Consider the following 8147-nt stretch of genomic DNA (forward strand, 5'->3'; position numbering starts at 1 on the left):
TAGAGAAAGGTGCTTTGATTTCTAAGAGGAGGGAGGGAGTTTGTGTGTTAACTACATTTGTGTGGTTAGTTAAGATTGAAGGTTGTAATTGATAAATGTAGGACAAAAGGAGAAGATGTAGTAGTGCTGTGTACTCTCTGAGCATTTCCATTCCTGTGGTACCTGGGAATATAGCATTGTGGTAGTCATGGCAACCAGAATAAGCTGTGGAAGGAAAACAAATGGTGCTTGGTCCACATTAGTATTTTTGCCGAATGTTAGCTGATTCAAGGGATTCTCTTAGCAGTAGGTTAACGTGAAAAGCTGTGACTATGTAAAATCTAGAGACTGCCGCTTCCAGTCCCCGGCTAAGTGGTGGGGTGCTCATACCTGCTAATGCTCAGATGAGAAGGAATTCCTTTCTCTGGGACTTGTTTCATGTAGATTTGACTATGAGAACAAAGTTTTCTTTGACTGAGTGAATGCTTGCACACCAGGGCCTCACAGTGTGGGAGAAAGGCTATCACGTTACCAGTACAGAAGGAAGTTTTGCCCGATAATTGATTAATACACTGCTGGGTTTTTGGTATGAATCCCACTATAGAAATGGAGAGCACTATGGTTTCACAAAGATTTTACAGAAATGACAGTGACTATTCAAAAGGCAGGTATCTTCAGTGCTTTGCAAATTGGGTTTCCTGAAATGGAATACTTGCAATTCCTGTGGGTCAGCCTAGAGACTTTGTCAACTGCACTCTCACTGTATACTGTTGTGGACCACAGCAGCTGTTTCCTGATTCCTTTCTCAGCCCATGTTTATCATTTGTATATAGGAAGATTACTGATTTTTTGAGCTAATCTTGTATCCTGTCACATTACTGAAGGTGTTTATCAGCTGTTGGAGTTCCCTGGTTGAACTTTTTGGGTCACTTATGTGTACTATCATATCATCTTCAAATAGTGAAAGTTTGACTTCTTCCCTTCCAATTTGAATCCCGTTGATCTTCTTTTATTGCCTTTTTGCTCTAGCTGGAACTTCAGGTACTATACTGAATAGATATGGAAAGAATGAACAGCCTTGTCTTGTTCCTGATTTTAATGGAATTACTTTGAGTGTCTCTTTAATTTGGTATTGGATATAGGCTTGTTGTAAATTTTCTTAACCATGTTTAGATATGTTCCTTGTATCCCTGATCTCCCCAAGACCTCTATCATGAAGGGGTGTTGAATTTTGTTGAAGGCTTGCTTTTTCAGCATCTAATGAGATGATAGTGTGGTTGTCTTCTTTCAGTTTATTTATAAGGTGGATTACATTGATAGATTTTTGTATGTTGAACCATCCCTGCATCTCTGGGATGAAGCCTACTTGCTCATGATGGATTTTTTAAATGTGTTCTTGGATTCAATTTGCCAGTACAATTGGCAATATTCCTTCTGCTTCTATTTTGTGGAACAATTTGAGGAGTATTGGTATTAACTCTTCTTTTAAAGTCTGGTAGAATTCCTCACTGAAACCATTTGGCCTTGGACTTTTATTGGTTGGGAGACTTTTAATGTCTGCTTCTAGTTCCTTAGGGGTTATAGGTCTATTTAAATTATTTATCTGGTATAGGTCTAATTTTGGTAAGGGTTACCTATCAAAAAAATTGTACATTTCTTTTAGATTTTCTAATTTGATGGAGTAAAGATTTTTGAAGTATGACCTAATGACTGTCTGCATTTCCTGAATGTCTGTTGTTATGTCCCCCCTTTCATTTCATTTCATTTAGTTAATTTAGATACTCTTTTTCTGACTTTTAGTGAATTTGGATAAGGGTTTGTCTAGCTTGTTAATTTTCTCAGAAAAAAAAAACTCTTTGTTTCCTTGATTCTTTGTATCATTCTGTTTTTTCTATTTTATTGATTTCAGCCCTGAGTTTGATTATATTCCTCCTGAGTGTGTTTGTTTCTTTTTGTTATAGAATTTTCAGGTGTGCTGTTAAGTTACTAGTATGAGATTTCTCCAAATTCTTTATGTAGGCACTTAGTGCTATGAACTTTCCTTTTAGCTCTGTTTTCATAGTGTCCCATAAATTCAAGTATGTTGTGCATTCATTTTCTTTGAATTCTAGGAAGGCTTTAATTTCGCTACTTATTTCTTTCTTTACCCAGTGGTAATTTAGTTGAGAGCTGTTCAGTTTCCATGAATTTATAGCCTTTCTATAGTTTGTGTTGTTGTTGAACTATAACTTTAACCCACGGTGATCTGATAAGATACAAGGGGTTATACCAATTTTTTGTATCTGTTGAAATTTGCTTTTGTGACCAAGAATGTGGTCAGTTTTAGAGAAGGTTCCATGAGGTGCAGAGAAGAAAGTATGTTCTTTTGTGTTTGGATAGAATGTTCTATAGATGTCTGTTAAGTCCACTTGAGCCATAACTTCTCTTACTCCTATCATTTCTCTGTTTAGCCTCTGACCACACCTCCCTCCCCAAAACATTGCAAGTCCAGATGGATTCACAGCAGAATTCTTAATTCTTGGTGTTGGTGCACGCCTTTAATCCCAGAACTCCGGAGGCAGAAGCAGGTGGATCTTTGTGAGTTCAAGGCCTGCAGAGCAAGTTCCAGGACAGATTCCAAAGCTACACAGAGAAACTCTGTCTAAAAACAAACAAACAAAGACTTCCCATCTTTTGACCAGCATTCTAGCCTTCCTGGGTCCTAATAACAATGCCTTAATTTCAGATAAGAAGCAGTTATAGGAGAGATTAAGTTGGTTCCACATCATTAACAACAACTACTCAGATGTAATCAGTAGACCTACTCAGATGTAAAGCCTATGACCCACAACAATGACTGGCCTGGCAAGCTATCACTAATGGTGAAATAGTGGCACTTTTATCTGCCTAGTTTACCTTATGGTTCAACAATAAGAGACTTGTCCAGCTACTCATGACCAAAGAGATCATAAATACTAGAGGAAACCCTAATACTGCCATTTTCCTAAACCAGTCTAATTTCTGTTTTCTAAATACTTACCTTTTTACCTGTAAATATAGTTTTCACACCTCATCAAAGAAGCTTCTTTTTGCAGCAGATGGAGATTATTACTTAGATCCACAACTGGTCAAAATGCAGAGAAGTGATCATGGGCTCCACAACCCCAATTGGTGCATCTACCAATGAAATTCCTACAGTTAAGGCTCAAGGGAAATTGTGAAAGAGGGGGTAGAAAGATTTGAAGAGCCAGAGGACCAGGATACTTGTATTCTGGACATGGTAAGGAAGCTGTACCCCATGAAATATTAATAATATAGCTACATAAACAAGACCTGCAAAATGATAACACCAATTCACATACCAAGGTGTATGGGGGAAATTTTATAAGGCTCCACTCCTGATGAGGAACAATAGGCAATCAATGGCTGCTAAAAGAAGGAGAATCAGTTTTCTCCAGGGATGTGTCCACTGATAGTTTGTCCAGTCCCAAGTGGTCAGCCTTAAATGCACATGTACATTTAATGAGGAACACTAACTGAACTCACTATAAATATATACTTAATAAATACATAATATGTGTAAATAACAATAATTAAAGAAAATGAGGCCGTAAATTTAAGAGGAAGTTGATGGAGATGTGGAAGGGGATGGAGGGTGTAAAAGGAAGGATGGTAATGATGTAAATGCAGTACTTGTGAATGAAGTTCTCTAAAACATAAAAAATCTGCAACTTTTGGTTAAAGGGTGAAAGTGGTCATTTCAGTGGAAAGTCCTGGTCTCAGCTCTGTTCTTAATAGAGCCTTCGAGTTCTGGGGCAGTGTTCAACCTTCGGTATGACTCATAGATGCCATATAATTTTCACCATATTAGGAAACCATTGTGATGATATTATTTCATACACATCCTTAAATTGTCTTACTTTTTTATTAAGAATTCATTCACATTCTTTATTGTAGGTGGAGTTTTCCATCTAGACTGCCGATCAGCTCTGTCCCACCATCTGTTCCCCAAATAACAATCAAAGACTTATTATTAATTCTAAATGCTTAGTTGAAAGCTTAGGCTTGTCTCCAGCCAGATCTTACAACTTAAATTTATCTATTTCTATTAATATATGTGTTGCCCCAAGGCTCATTTACCTTATCTGTGAATTTCCCATGTTACTTCTTCAGAAGTCTGGCTTGCAACTCCTCCAACTCCATCCCACTTCTTCCCAGCATTCTCTCTACCCCAAAAATCCTGCCTAGCTATCTGCCATTTAGCTTTTTATTAACAATGGGAGTAAGACATCTTCATAGTACACAGAAGGATTAATCTACAGCATTTATCCCGTTTTGTCTAATTAAAAGCAAGGTTTTAACTTTAACATAATTAAAGTATATATAACAAAAACAGTTATGAAGTAAGAATTACAGTTACAATATCCAGTCCATTTGTATTTGACAAAATTAGAGAAAATACTCAATTATTTATCTTATCTTTGTGAGTCTAAAGTTTTATACTCATTTTATCTTTTATTGAAACAAAAGAAAACTATAAGTTTAACTATTTAGTCTTCAACTCTATCAAAGACCCCAGAAGGATATAATATTAGCTGATGACAGTGACATTAGGCTGCCTGGACAGTCACCCAAAGTTCTTATGTAATGTTAGAGCATCCATCATTGGCCTACAGACCTAGTATATATGACAGACATTTTTGAGACACAGGAAACTTTAAAGGACTGTCCTACCTTGTCTTCATGATGTTTGACAGTTGTTTTTTTCTGGCTTGCTGGTCCAGTTTAGACAGTATGCTGTCAGCAGTTGAGGCAAGGGCAGTTTCTTTGCTCAAATGGCTAGCTTCTGCCTTAAAGAAAACAAACTCCATACAGAGGTTCTTTGATATTCATCATCCTTTTTTGAAGTAGATAAGTGCTGTCAGGAGCAGACATGTCTCACTGTAACAAAAAGCTTTAGGTTAATAAAAATATTAAATGCTATAGTCTGTAGGTCTTTAAAGTGTTTGAAGACCATCGAACTATCTAAATAATTTGCTTAAACTTGAAAACATACCTAATACGACAAGTTTGATTATTATAGATGACTAATTACAAATCTGTATTTTTAATTATATATGTTTTTATGTGATCTGCACAAGCACAATACCCCAAACAAGAGTACAAACATACACATAGCATAATAAAATTAACCTTAAATTTGTATCAATTAACCAAAATCTATACCAGTATAAAATATTTTGAGATTAGTGGTTGTTTTCTTGGATTAAAGGAGATTCAATAATCTACCCTTTTATCTCATCATTTTCATATATCACCCTTTTTTTCCTTTAGAAGGAAATTTTTGAATTTAACTATTTTGTCTAGTTTTTTTTCCAGACTATGATCAATATCAACAACAACTAACTCCCCTTAAATGATTACAAACACCAATAACCCAACTTTTGGGAATATGGGCATTGTTTTTTCTAAACTGCTTCCTGTTGCTTGGGGGCACTGGCATCTATGGGGAAGACTTAAGAACGTCAGGATAATTAAGTCTTGGCTGGTGTATTCTGTGAGGCTGGACCATCTCAATTAGTATCCCTGAAGCTGTTTTGGATGCTGGATCACCAGAACCATCTGTTTTTATTGATGTCTTGTCCACTTGCTCTGAAAATACATAAACTTTAAAGGTAACATACATTAATGTGTTAATACAAGTATAGACTGTGTGTTGTACACAAGTTAGTCAAAGATGATATTTTGTTTTATGTTTGAGTATGTAAAATATACATTATGTGTTTTGTAGGTTTTCTGGGTTTATTTCTTTATGTCTATAACCAGAATTTTCAAGGCATCTTCCTTGATCAAACCTGATTCATATCAACCTAGAATGAATCCATAGCCTCTCATTTCCTGCGGAAATAAAAGCATAATCTCTACCCCCAAACAATACACCTTTCTACTTCTATTTTGAAGTACATTTTAAATATATAAATTGGCTTCATCTAGCTACTTTCATAATCCAGTCTCTTAGCAGCTACCACTCATTCATCAGCAGTCAAAAAGTTCAAAGACAGCACAATAACATGCAGAATCCATGTGTATTTCTCTGTGTTTCCCATCTTTATGTGGCTTATTATAATTTTCATTATTTTATTACTTTTTAATGACTTTATTTTATTATTTTAAAACTATGTACATTTTTAAGTACACTGTAATCTGTTTAGAGGCTTTTTCCATCTGGATCTGTCTTTTCTTTTTTTCCTTTTTGTTTTTTGAAACAGGGTTTTTATGTGTAGCTTTGGAGCCTGTCCTGGAATGCACTCTGTAGACCAGGCTGGCCTCAAACTCACAGAGATCCGCCTGCCTCTGCCTTCTGAGTGCTGAGATTAAAGGTGTGTGCCACCACTGCCCAGCGTGAATCTGTCTTACTGTGTATCTGTAACCTTTTATGTCTCCATGAGCAAAACTTAAACATGCCATAGGGCTTAGTTCATGGTGTTCTGGCAGGGCTCACTCTGGTGGCTCAAGCCAGCAGGCAGCAGCTAGGAGATGCCTCTCAGCACCATAGCCCATGTGAGAGATTGTGGGACTAGGAAACTATGTTTGGCTCTGCTTTTGTGTGTTTGGAAACTTTTCTTAAGCTTTTTTAGGTTTTATATAGATATACATGGCCTCACCCCATGTTGGAACACCATTTGTAGGTGGACTTTTCTGTACCACCAACAAGTTCCCAAATAACCACATGGAGATTTATTATAAATGCTTACCAATAGTCTTCTTTTAATCTAGCTCTTACAACTTAGATTAACCCATAATTCTTATCTATGTTCTACCACCTAGTGGTACCTTTTTATCAGCAAGACGTGTTCATCTCCTTCTTTCTTTACATCTCCTGGTGACTCCACCCTTCTTCTTCCCAGAGTTCTCCTATTCTGGATCTCCCACCCAATCTCTTCCTACCCAGCTATAGGCCAGTCAGCTCTTTATCAACCAATGAGAGTAATATTTACAGTGTACAAAGATTGTTCTACAACATCATAGATTTGACGCCCTATGTTTGTTTCTCTAATTAATATTAACATATATCTGCAGCTATTAAAATTAAAGATTTACTTATGACAATGCCTAAAATTGCCTCATACCCTTGTATTAAAAAATTATACTCCATTTGAACTAAATAACTTGGAAAGTATTCGTACTTATTCATTCTACTGTAAAGTGAAGCTATTAAGAAAACCAAAAGAGATAAAAGTTGCCATTCAACGGTGACAGCACTGGGACATATACCCTTGTTAACTGATTCTGAGTCCCTTAGTTCTTTCCAGAATCTCCTACTGAAAGGGAAGAGAAAGGGAATGGGAGGTGGGGAAAAAGAACTGTTTACTGAGCTGGGATTGGCACTGAAGCTGTAGCTCAGGAGGACCAGGGCTTATTGGGTGGAATGATTTCCCTTGTCTCTTTGGGCCAAAATCCATGTGATGCTCATCTTTCAAAGCCCAAACCCTTTTGTTCATACATTCAACAGGAACTTAGAGAGTGTTTATCATGTCCACAGAGACACAGAAAGGAGCTCCTGTCCAGTGGAACAAATAGGTCAATATATAGTTGATAATAGTGCTTCTAGAACACAGAAGAGGGCTTGTTTTGGTTGAAGATGGAGAGGAGAATAGGCACAAACTCTGCCCTATAAAAGTTCATCAAAACTCATTGCAGGTTTACTGCTCTCTTCTCCCAGTCATGGGATATGATGTTAAATACGTTTCAAAGTCTAGAGCTGGCAACTCACTGCCATTCAGCGGCCATGATGATGGTCAAGAACTCCACTTTAAAAAAAAAAAACAAAACACTGGCAAGATGGGTGGTAGTGGAACATACCTTTAGTCCCAACACTCAGGAAGCAGAGGCAGATCTCTGAGTTTGAGGCCAGGCAGGTCTACAGAGTGAGTTCCAGCACAGCCAGGGCTAAACAAAGAAGCCCTATCTTGGAAAACAAAAACAAAAAATCGTTGGCAATTGTAACTAATTTTATCTAATTGTAACTAATGTATTCTCTTTTTTCTCAATCCTTCCTCTCACAAGCAAACATTGAACCTTCTATAAAAAGGAGAAAGGCTAAAATTTAGCTCAGTTGGTAGAGGGCTTTTTCCTGGTGAGCATGAAGCCCTGGTCTCAATGACCAGCACATTATAAATCAGGAACGG

Source organism: Microtus ochrogaster, unplaced genomic scaffold (genome assembly GCF_000317375.1).
Source record: "Microtus ochrogaster isolate Prairie Vole_2 unplaced genomic scaffold, MicOch1.0 UNK57, whole genome shotgun sequence".
NCBI lineage: Eukaryota > Metazoa > Chordata > Mammalia > Rodentia > Cricetidae > Microtus > Microtus ochrogaster.